This window comes from Pteropus medius, unplaced genomic scaffold (genome assembly GCF_902729225.1).
Source record: "Pteropus medius unplaced genomic scaffold, Ma_sr-lr_union100, whole genome shotgun sequence".
Lineage (NCBI taxonomy): Eukaryota > Metazoa > Chordata > Mammalia > Chiroptera > Pteropodidae > Pteropus > Pteropus medius.
In genome coordinates this window covers 4445539-4457014 of record NW_024352787.1, presented here as the reverse complement: position 1 = coordinate 4457014, position 11476 = coordinate 4445539, and positions in this window count along the sequence as shown.

Genomic DNA, 11476 nt, shown 5'->3' with positions numbered 1-11476 from the left:
TCAGTAAATTGTTAATGCCCTCAATGGATTAAGTCTCATTAAAGGAGAGTTTTTGTCTCTCTTGGTCAACTTTGTGATCCTAGTGACCAGGTAAGGACCTTGAATACCAATAGGTATTCATTGTATGTGTTAAATAAATAAGAAAGCTCCAATTTATATTAATTTAATAATAACAAAGGTTTTATCATGTACATAAGCTGGATGCATTGGGAACTGTTAGAAAAATAAGCTCACCAAAGCAAATATTTACTCTTTATTGCATTTTATTAAACACTCTGGAGTTAAGCAAACTAGAAAGTGGAAATGATGCCTTAGGCCAAATCACATAGTATATTAAGCCTGAGGGATTATGGCCTGAGAGTGCTCTTGTCTGTTCATTTTAAGACTCTATCCCCAGACTTTGTTCTCTACTCGTGGGACCCTTTAAAATTTCAGAAATGTTTTAAAGTTTCAATATGTTTTGAAGGTGGTTTTGAGGTTTCCTTTTTCCTTATATTCAACACACTTTTTATATTCTATCTGGAACCATAATTTAAATTATTTGAATACCACCAGTGTATTGAATAGAAAGAAGTTTGGTTAATTTTGACAAATTGCCATTAAATTGTGCAGACTTAAGGAAAATTAGGCACCACACTTTTCATCCTCATATTGGCTGGCTTGCTAAATCCCTCCTTAAATATGCTTAGTAGCATTTCCAATCATAAAAATAGTAAATTTTATAATAATAACCTTCCCAAGATTTTTTTAGTTTTATTGTTGATTGTTATAAGTAATTATTTATTTTAAGTATTAATTTGAACATTCAATTGTATTTGCTTCCAAAAGGCTGTAAAAATAAAACAAATCAATTAGAAAAATTACTAGACAATATCAGTATATTCAAGCATAAATATTTAATATACAAGAGAAGAAATTCAACAAGTTGACAAACATAATGTTTGACCTTACTGGTGGTGAAAGTCATATAAATCATAATAATAGCTAACATTTATTGAAAGGCAATTGTGTATCAGATGTGGTTCTGAAAACTTGGCATGAATTAACTAATTCTATGATCTTATTAAAATGGCTTCATTATCATTATAATCTTTATTTTATCAATGAGGATCTCATGAGTAGCAGATAGTGAAACTTGTGTATAAAACCAAGATATGCAAGTCTCAGAGAACACATCCTTAACCACTGTGCAATTCTGCCCTGCTCAGCACCATCTAATTCTGTCTACTTGCACAAATGCTCTTATAAAACTAACCATTTGTTTACAATACAATTGAGCAAATAAACTTTTGCATTTATCTCAGAGAAATAAAAAATAATGTCCACCCAAAATCTTGTGCTTATCAACTTTGTTTATAGTAGTCAAAAACTGAGAACGACCAACAATTTATTTCAATCAATGAATGGCTAAACAAACTTGGCATACCCATACCATGAAATATAGCAATAAAAATGAATGAGCTATTGATACACACAACAATTTAGATGGCTCTTTCAAGGACATTATGATAAATGTGAAAAGCTAATCCAAAAGATATATGTGACTCATACTGTGTGATTGCATTTATAGAACATTTTCAAATGACAAAATTATAGAAATGGAAGACATGTTAGTGGTTGCCAGAGTTTGATGGATGGTAATGAAGAGTTAGTGTGAGAGAACCATATGAAGAGAAACAATTTTGTATCTTGATTATGGTGGTGTTACATGAATCTACACATAAGATAAAATTGCACAAACTACCCATGCATATACCCAACACATGCGTGCGCGCACACCCACATGCCCCAACACACAAACAAGTACATAGAAACCTGGCAACATCTGAATAAGTTCTGCATATTGTACCAATGTTAATTTGCCGCTGCTGTTATTATACTATAGTTTTGCAGGATATTGCTATTGAAGGAAATTGTAAAAAGGATATGCAGGACCACCATATAGATAGCAACTTCCTGTGAATTTATAAGTATTTAAAAGAAATAATTTAAGAAAAGAATTCTGGATCTTTGTTGGCTTTGCCCTCAAATACTAACTTATATTTAATGACTTAACCTCTTTATGCCTTTGTTACTTTCTTTCAACAAATTGGAGGAAATGACATTTTCCTTCATAAGAACATTGCTAATTTGCCAAAATATATGAAATATTACACATGAAAGCATTTTATTTCTTTGAAGGTAGAGTAGTTATCTATGACAAATGATATTGGCCTAATAATTGCCATTGTCATTTATCTGCTACACAGACAAGTGATATTCTTATGGAAACTGTAATGTAATATACTTTTAGAAGGTGATGAAATAATAAGTTTATATAAATATAGTTAACAAAGTCTGAGCAGAAACATTCTAAAATATGCTTTATTCTATCCCTAAAGATGCTTCCCTTTATAACTATGTCACCTTTAATTATCAAAACACAAATAGTGCTTCCATAAGCAAATAATATACAATGTTTGAAATAGAATGCAGTCATACTCCTTTAAAAAATCCTAGTTAATTCGATTTGTCTCATAATCATGCAGTAGTAGTACTTTTTATAGTGAAATTATTGCTGCATTTGATATATTGTCTGTGACAACATATTTACCACAAACAAGGGAAAAACTTTTAGATGATAATTTTTACCCAAGAGGCTTCAAAGGGATCTTTTTGAATAATGTATTTCTGTTCACGGAGTAAAAGTTTGTTGAATCCCAATGGTTTCCAACTGAAAAAAAACAACAACATTAAATTATAAGCACAAGGTTTCTTTTTTTAAGGACATTTACTAAGAAGCAGAACAGTAGTCAAGACTTATATTTATAACTAACTTATGTTAGTACAATATGAATTAAAGCTTGTCTGATTCAAAATATATGTATGAGTTTCAAACACAAACATTTAACCAGACATTTAAGATACCATGTCATGTTCATTATGAATTTCTTAGCTGTGATTATGAAACGGTCTGAAAAATATTAGAACTACACACACAAAAAAGATTTTTCTTACTGTTTTTGGTGGGAATGAGTCAATTGTATTTATTCTAATTTCAAAGTAAATATTGTTAGAATTATAAATGAAGTGAAATTTACATTCATGCTAAAATAGAACAGATTTCTGAAAGCTTGTGGTAAACTGGGCAATTTTGAGATAGAAGACTTTATTGTGGTAACTTTGTAAAGCTTTATTTTTCTCCTGTCATTATTTTTCCATGTCCTTTCATTTTACTGAAACACATCCCCTTATCGAACTAAAAACTAATCCAAAAACATCCCTGTCAGGTGATTTACTTGTGAATAAAATTGTCAGCTTAGCTAATGGTTAAGAAAGGAAAAGCTTTCTTACATGCTTTTAAGAAAAAATCTTTTGTTAACCTTTGACAGTTGAGATAATTGCTCCTGTAAGCAATTAAGAGGAGGAAAGACCTCTGTGTTACAGAGCCAGTTCACATAGATATGGAGATGCTGCACATATTTGACAAGCATAAACCCTACTAATTTGGGCAGCGCTCATCGGAAATACTCTTTAGAAGATACAGTGACCTCTGTTTTACTTCACAACTTCTTATTCTTAGTAATGCTTCTTCACACACTTTACATCAGAATTATCTTGAAATATGTTAAAAGGTACAGACGCCTAGGCCCCATCCATAGAGATGTGGTTTGTGTTGATGGGAATTCAAGCCTTAGCAATAGCCTTAATTTAAAAACAAACAACAACCACAACAACAGCAAAAAATCCTAGGTGATCTGAAGTACGTCTCTGTAGTTTCTTCTCACTTAGCTGCAAGCACGACTACTCACACTGAGCAGTGGTGCCTTTACTTTTCACCTAATGTTCATATGAGACTTTGAAGAGAATGAGGTGCTTCCCTGAAAACAAGAGGAAATTGGCAAGGGAACCCAACTGGTTCAACAAATTATCATCAAGCCGATTATTCCATTCTCTGAATAGAAAGGTAAAGGAACTAGAAGAGCGAAAACAATATAGAAGGAGAAGAAAGTTAAAGAAAGTATGCTAGACAAATTTAAGTTGTATTTCAAAGATTACAGTAATCAAGACTGTTATTGGAGTAAAGTTAGACAAATATATCAAAGGAATGGATTAGAGAGTCCAAATAGCCACACAAATGTAGCAAATTTATTTTTGACAGATATGCAGTCATAATTCAATGGAAAAAGAATAGCTCTTTCTACAAATGCCATTGGAACAAATGAATATCCACATGTTAAAAAAAAAATTTGAATCTCCACTTGAACTTTACATTGTACACAAATGTTAACTCATAAATGTAAAATATAAAAATATAAAACTTGTAGTAGAACACATAGAAGAAAATATTTGTCAATTGTGGTTCGGCAAAGAGTTTTTAGATATGATTCAATCAGTATAATTTGTAAAAAATTATATATTCGATAGAATAAAAAAATATTTTGTTGTGAGAAAGGTATTGTCAAAAGAATAAAAAGATACACTATAGAGAATATTTGCAAAACACATATCTGACAAGGAATTTTCATCCAGAATACATGAAATTATGTTCAACATCATCTTTCATTAAGGAAATATGAACTATAATGATGAGATACAATTACATGCCTATAAAGATTTTCAAGGTTTAAAAAATACACCTTTATTAAAATAAATGCAATTTTAACTAGAAATCAGGTAGACATCCTTTTCTGAAGTATGTGCTATTTATGTGTGTTTATGTGTGTTACAAATTTGAAGAAATGTAATATAGTATTAAAAAGTTTATTGAAAATGTTTTTACTTTACTTGATTGTACATATAAAGGCTTTTGTATTTGATATATTCTGGTTTATCTATGTTTTCTTTTTTAATGTGCCAAGAATATATCAAAATGATTTAGGGAATCAATAGAAAAGAAACTGCAATAAGTTTAACTTTCCATGAAAAAAAAAATGGGCAAGAATAGGTGCATAATTTCAGAAATATAAAATCACTTTTGACAACCACTAGGAAAAACAAGAACGTTAATGATTAATAAAATAATTCTAATTCACTATTCATCATGGCTCTCCTTAGAAATATTAGTGATGGAACTTTAGAAGCATGACAGATTGTAGGTCACCTTGCAAATGGCTTCTGAATCCAAACTCTAATGACAAATAGAAATAAATGGCACAATGAAGAAATAATTTAAAGATTTAAAATAAAGATAATTTTCCGATTGGCAGCTGAATATCAATGTCTATAGTGACTTTGGAATCCACCTGTTGGAAATGGCTGGTATTCATCAGCCTGAGTAACTTCCCACCCTTCAACAATCCTGATTTAGCCCAAGAAAATCTGGAACATTTGCAGTGGTGAATTATATACTAATGGTTTTCTAATACAGCCTACCAATATTTACACTTTATTAACCTATTGAAAAAACTAATTTATTATTTTTTTATGTTATGGGAAAAAGGTATAATAAAAAACATATTTTTTTATCATTTTATTACTCATGTTATGCATACCTATACAGATGCAATTTTTAAAAAATTTCAGGACACTTTATCTTGAGACAAATATTCTAGTGTGAATAGTTCATTTAGGAAGTGATCTTAGAAAACCACAGTTAAGAGAGAAGGAAGGGGAAACAAGGAAGAGAAAAAGTTAATAAAATCTGTGTTGTTAAACAAGTTATCACTGTGGGCTATTAAAGTACGGCCCCACTGGAGACCTGGTGAGAGCATACAGAACATAGGTCACCATTTTGGCAACAGAGAGGCAAGGAATCTAGTGAATTTATCCAAAAATTCTTCATCATTCCTGAATTACAGCATGAGTTAAGTATGCCCCATGGCCCAATAAAACAGCCACAGAAAGAGTTATAGATTCATGGTAAATATTGTTAAGTGTGTAGTAGTGAGGGCTAAGGAATATAAATGATGCACCCTGAACATCTGCTATGTTATGTTTGCATCTAATTTGGTGAAAAAAGAGAACTAGAAAAATTAGGAAGTTGATTTTCCCCTATTTATTAATATAATGCATCATCAATCATTATAAATTATATTTAAAAGAAGAAAATGCACTGTAGAAGAGAACTCTCCCACCCATAATCCTGTACTCAGAAGTAACTAATACAATTTTATGGTATAATTTTTGATGTCACTCTTGTTGATTTTTAATTTGGTTGTGTAGAAAGAATATTGAGATTGGGTTTTCACTTCCAGCTAAAATGGAATAAAGAAACTGAAACAGTAACAAAAATTTGACAAAATGAATTCAAAACACTTTCAAGATACTGAACTCCAGGTAATGAAGGACAATGATTCCTGAGATATGAGACAGAAGGTGAGTCCTACATTGCTCCAGGTTATAGCCTTAAGAGTCTCTAGGCCATGGCATAGAGAAACTGAACGAAGAATCAGATTCCCTAAGCTGAGAAGATGGAGCTAAGAGTCAGAAATCAAGGAAAATGAAGTTCATAAGACAGAGTCCAGGAGAGATTGCTACACAGAGAGAGAACTCTGGAGATTTTCAGAATGCCCCTTTATGTATCAAGCTGAAGATGTGATGGGAAGAGGGTAAGAACCTCCCAAAAAATTAGGAGGAAAAGTGCCTATAATATACAAAGGACACAGAATAGTGTCCATTTCCTCCAGACTGGAAAAACTCCTGATTTCTTGGTCATTGGGTAGAGGATACAGAAGGTTCTTGCCTCAGCAATGGGAACTACTTAGAATTAGAAATAGCATTGCTTTCATCCCATTTAATAAACTCAAAAGCAAGAAACAAATGGATAAAAATGTTTACAAGTAAAACGGTTTGGCAGTTATTAAAAAGTTATACATATACTACATATATTCTTATCATTACATCAACTTCATTCCTATATGATTCAGTAAGAGAAAATAAGCATATGTCCATACAAAGCTGTATACCTAAATGTTCATAAAATCTTTATTTGTAATACCCCCAAATTACAAATCACCCAAATGTTCATTAGCAGAGTGAATAGGTAAATAAATCAATCTATGCAATAGAATGCTGCCCAGAAATTTTTAAAAAGAAAAAGAAGAAACTACTGGTGTATACCACAACATGGATGAATTTCAAAATAATTTTGCTAGAGAAAGATGTTGGAAAGAAAGAGTAATTGGTATCTGATGCCATTTATATAAAATTATAGGAAATATATTATTAATACATTATAAGTGTATAATGATGGAAAATAGATCAGTGGTTGCCTGGAAATGAAGGGTATTGGTGCAAAAGGTTGGGACAGAGCAATTACAAAATATCACGACAAATTTTTTTTGAGGGGAGATTGGTATACTCATAATTTTATCATACTGATGTTTTTACAAATGAGCATTTATTCCAGAACATCAAATTTTATACTTTAAATATTTGTAGTTTCCTGGATATCATTTATACCTAAATAAAGCTGTTAAAAAAAAAAAGAGAGAGAGAGAAGTTCAAAATTTGTGCTGGAAATCAATTCTCTAATTGAGAGTTTACTACTTCCTTTGAAATTTTGTGACTTTAGTCAAGTGATTTGTGACTTATGCAATTCACTTTTCTCATTCATAGAATGAGCAAAGCAGTATTTATCTCATATTTGTGGATTAAATAAGAGAATTGCCTCATATAAAGTTCAAAATGTGCCAGGTTTCGCCATATTAGTCATTTCAAATTATTATCCTCTCTGTCTCAAACTCTTGGTTAGAAGAATTATGGTGTTTCATTAGAATGATATGCTTTTTAACGTTAGTTTTTATTTTAATGTGTTTCCAAACATAATAAACATTGCTTCTTTCCGAAAGGGGTCTAAGGCCACATCTAGTACTTTTTTAAAATCCTTACATATCAGTGAAAAAAATATGGAATTTTACACAAAAATCTTCTCTGTCAAGCCAGATATCCAATAATAGTTTTACTTATTCTGATTTTGTGTCAATATTTATAAACACACGTTGTATATTGTACATATTAGGAAGTCATTACTATATATTTGGCTGCATATATGCGTGAATGACAACATCATTTTTTGGTGTGTGTGCTTTGTATTGTGATTTGATCACTAAGTCTCAAAACATCTCTGGTAAACATCATTTGGCAGAATGTGATTAATCTAAACATCTTTGAAACTTTTGTTTCAAATGTGCATGTTGTGAATGTGAAATTTCTAGAAACTGAATCTGCAGCCTCTTAGTGCAATGGTGGGACAGATGGCCGGTTGTTACATAAGGCAGTAGTTGAAGAATTTGCCTCTTAGCGACCCTCTTAAAGCTAAGAGTAAGCATCTGGTGGGTATGCACGAAGTATTAAGTGGACTACAAAGTCTGGGAGCGAAGCCACTTGGCTGCTCTGAACTATTGAGGCTTTCTTAGAGACAGCACCATATGGATCTATATTGGGAGAAGAGTAGCTTAAATAGAAACTGAAGAAAGAAATGAGCTAAAGTAAATTAGAAACAGAAGTTAAGTAGATTTGTGAAGAGCTAAAATCAGAGGCCTAAACTCGAGTTCATAGTTTTTTCTATTTATTGCGCAATGTGTATTTCATGACATTTCTCTGCCAATGCAGTGCCATTTAAGGACTGATATAGTGTGATTCATGTATTCCTACACACACAGCTATTTTATGATTGTTTTGGATGTCAGAGTTCATTTGTATATTTAGTTCTCTACATGTGTGTCATTCTGAGATCAACCATTTTATGTACAGTCTTTTCTTGACAGAAAATGAGTTACCAATTCTGTTAACAATGTTTAGCAATTAAAATAACGTGCTTAAAATGAGTAAATCTTCAACAAATGTATGTATCACTTGGTTTAATTTAAATGCCTGATTAGAGTTTACAGGGAAGAGCATTTGCACATCCTTTTAAATTTTTCTTCTCAGTCAACTTTTATGGAGCACTTGGTATATATGGGGTGCTGTGCTAGGCGATCAAGATGCAGTATATTGAATAGAGTGTTTTACCTCTAGGAGCTGGTAATCACTTCAGATAGAATGACATGTAAAGAGACTTATCTGACACAGTGGTCAGTTCTATAATGACAATATGTACATGAAGTGTTGGAAGCAAATATGGATACCTATTAAGCCTGGGGTGACTGGTACTGGAGATCCAAGAGGGCTTCCTGGAAGGGCGAGTATCTCAGCTGACAGTAGTTTGCCAAGTCAAATGTAGTGAGGAAGGAAGAAATGCATGGAAGAAAAACACAGCATCATTTGCAGAGACACAGAAGCTTGAGAGAGCTAACTAAGCATTTTAGAAAACTTGGTAGGCAACAGAGTTATTAGAAAAAGTAACAGAGATTGAGTTTGGTGAGGCAGGTGGAGACTAGATCATAATGAAAACATTCATGTTCTGCTCTTCTAATCTTGAGTGTGAGAGAAAGACATGAATTGCTTTTAATCAGAGGAATGATAGAAACAGAATGACTATTTTAGTAGCATGGCAAAGAAAGGAACTCAAAAGATTAGGGTGTGACTATTAAGAGAAGTATTAGTGTAGCTGGCCTTCTGGTATTGGTGTCCTCTCTAGAGAAACAAGTGCTCCCCTTGCACGTTCTTCTGGGGAGCAGGTAAGGCTCAGTAACTCAGAAAAAGAAGTGCTTGTGAGAATGCCAGGTCCTTGTGGCCCCTGGGGATGGTGTTTCCAGTCCTAGATATCAGGAAGTAGCCAGTGGGTTATCAAACACAACTTTCTCCACAAAAGCTGAGACATAGCTCAGTAGGCAAAAGCTGAGTGATGTATAGTGAATATGTTAATCACAGAACACTGCTACCTATTAGGCATGATGTATACTTAGGCAAAATAATTGTAGGATCACTTTTAGATTTAAGCGTGGGCTATCTATTACACTGGGCCTTTTTGAGGAGCCGCGCTGGTCACAGACACGGACAGTCAGAGCAAGTGAGTGCTCAGAGATGTCAGTGTGGATTCTCCTTTGCGTGAACACTCAAGCTGCAGGAGTTCCTCCACCCTCTGGTGGGATCCTCAGGCAAATGATACCAGCCTTCCTTGTTGAAACCCTCATTCCTCAAGAGGTAATCTAAATCTCCTTCCCAGGGGAATTAAGACACTTTCCTTGTTCTGGCTATCTTACCTGCTAGGAGTGGGATCCCTTTAGAAACACTTCTTTAGAAATAAGTACCATAAAGATGGTGAGAGCCATTGACAGGAAAACACTGAATTCTGTTCTCATCAGTCAGAGCACTTCCATTACCTCCTAGAATTTACTCAAGTACCACTGTACAGTAGAAATAAAATGTAAGCCATGAATGCAATTTTAAATTGTCTGGTAGCCACATTAAAAAAGTAAAAAAACAAGCAAAATTATTGCTAACGATGTTTTATTTAATCTAATATATCTAAAATGTGTCATTTCAATATGTAATCAATACAAAATTATTAATGAAATATTTTACCCTCAATTTTTTGTAGTCTTTGAAGTCCAGTGTGCATCTTATAAATGTACCCCTTCTCAACTTGACATCACATTCAATTGTCCAATAGCCATGTTCTAGTATTGACCAACAGCCATGTTCTAGAGAAAAAAATAAACGAGGAAGATATTTTCTTTACAGTTCACCCAGCCTTGCCTCCCATGCCCTTTGTTCTCTCCCAGTGTCCTTCATCCTACAGTCAGGCCCCCTGCTTCCACCCAGTCCTTCTGAGCCTCTGTCCTCAGGAGACAAGGGACATATATCCATACTGAGGAATATGTGCCAGCAATGTCTAATGTTGTCTCTCTCCTGCATAGCTGCATTTTTAGGGCTTAGAACATGAAAAGTTCTTAGGAATTGTATTGACCATCTGTAGGTGAGGCTAATATTTTGAAGATTTTCTGAAATCGTACTACTTTTGAATACATTTACTCTAAGTTCAGGTGAATCTTGTTTGAAAGGGACAAACGTGAGAAAAATGAGCAAACCAACAGTTTTCCTAGAGTTTGCCAAGTACTTACAGCCTCACGATATAGAAACAATATGCTGAAGTATTTGAATATCTTCAATGTTTATATTTTCTCAACTTGCCTTTCTTTCACCTCTGATGTGAGCTTTGCATTGCTGGCATTTGTTCTTTAATCTTTGTTATTCCTATTCAGAACAGAGCTACAATATGGAGCTTACCAATGGATATTAAACTGGAACATCTACTTGCTTACTACCTGCTTGCTTGAGGCACTTTAAAATTTTCTCTCAGCTCACCACGGGGCAAATGCGAACAACATTGTCAGCTGAGAAGAGTTTATTAGCTAGTGTTCAAATCTCCAGTAAACAATGCACAGCCACTCTCCCTCAATCATGATATTCAGAGGCAGATTTCTTTAGTAATGCAACCAGGCTTCTGAGGAGAATTGGAAGCATCAGATCTTACTTCCTGTGGTTTGCCCTGTATAACTCTATTTACCTGCTCAGCTAGCAGAAAGGAAATGCACATGCCAGGCTGGAGGTGACCCCAGCAGCCTTTGCCTGTGAGCATTTTAAATGGGAGAGATTTGGGCCTGGTACA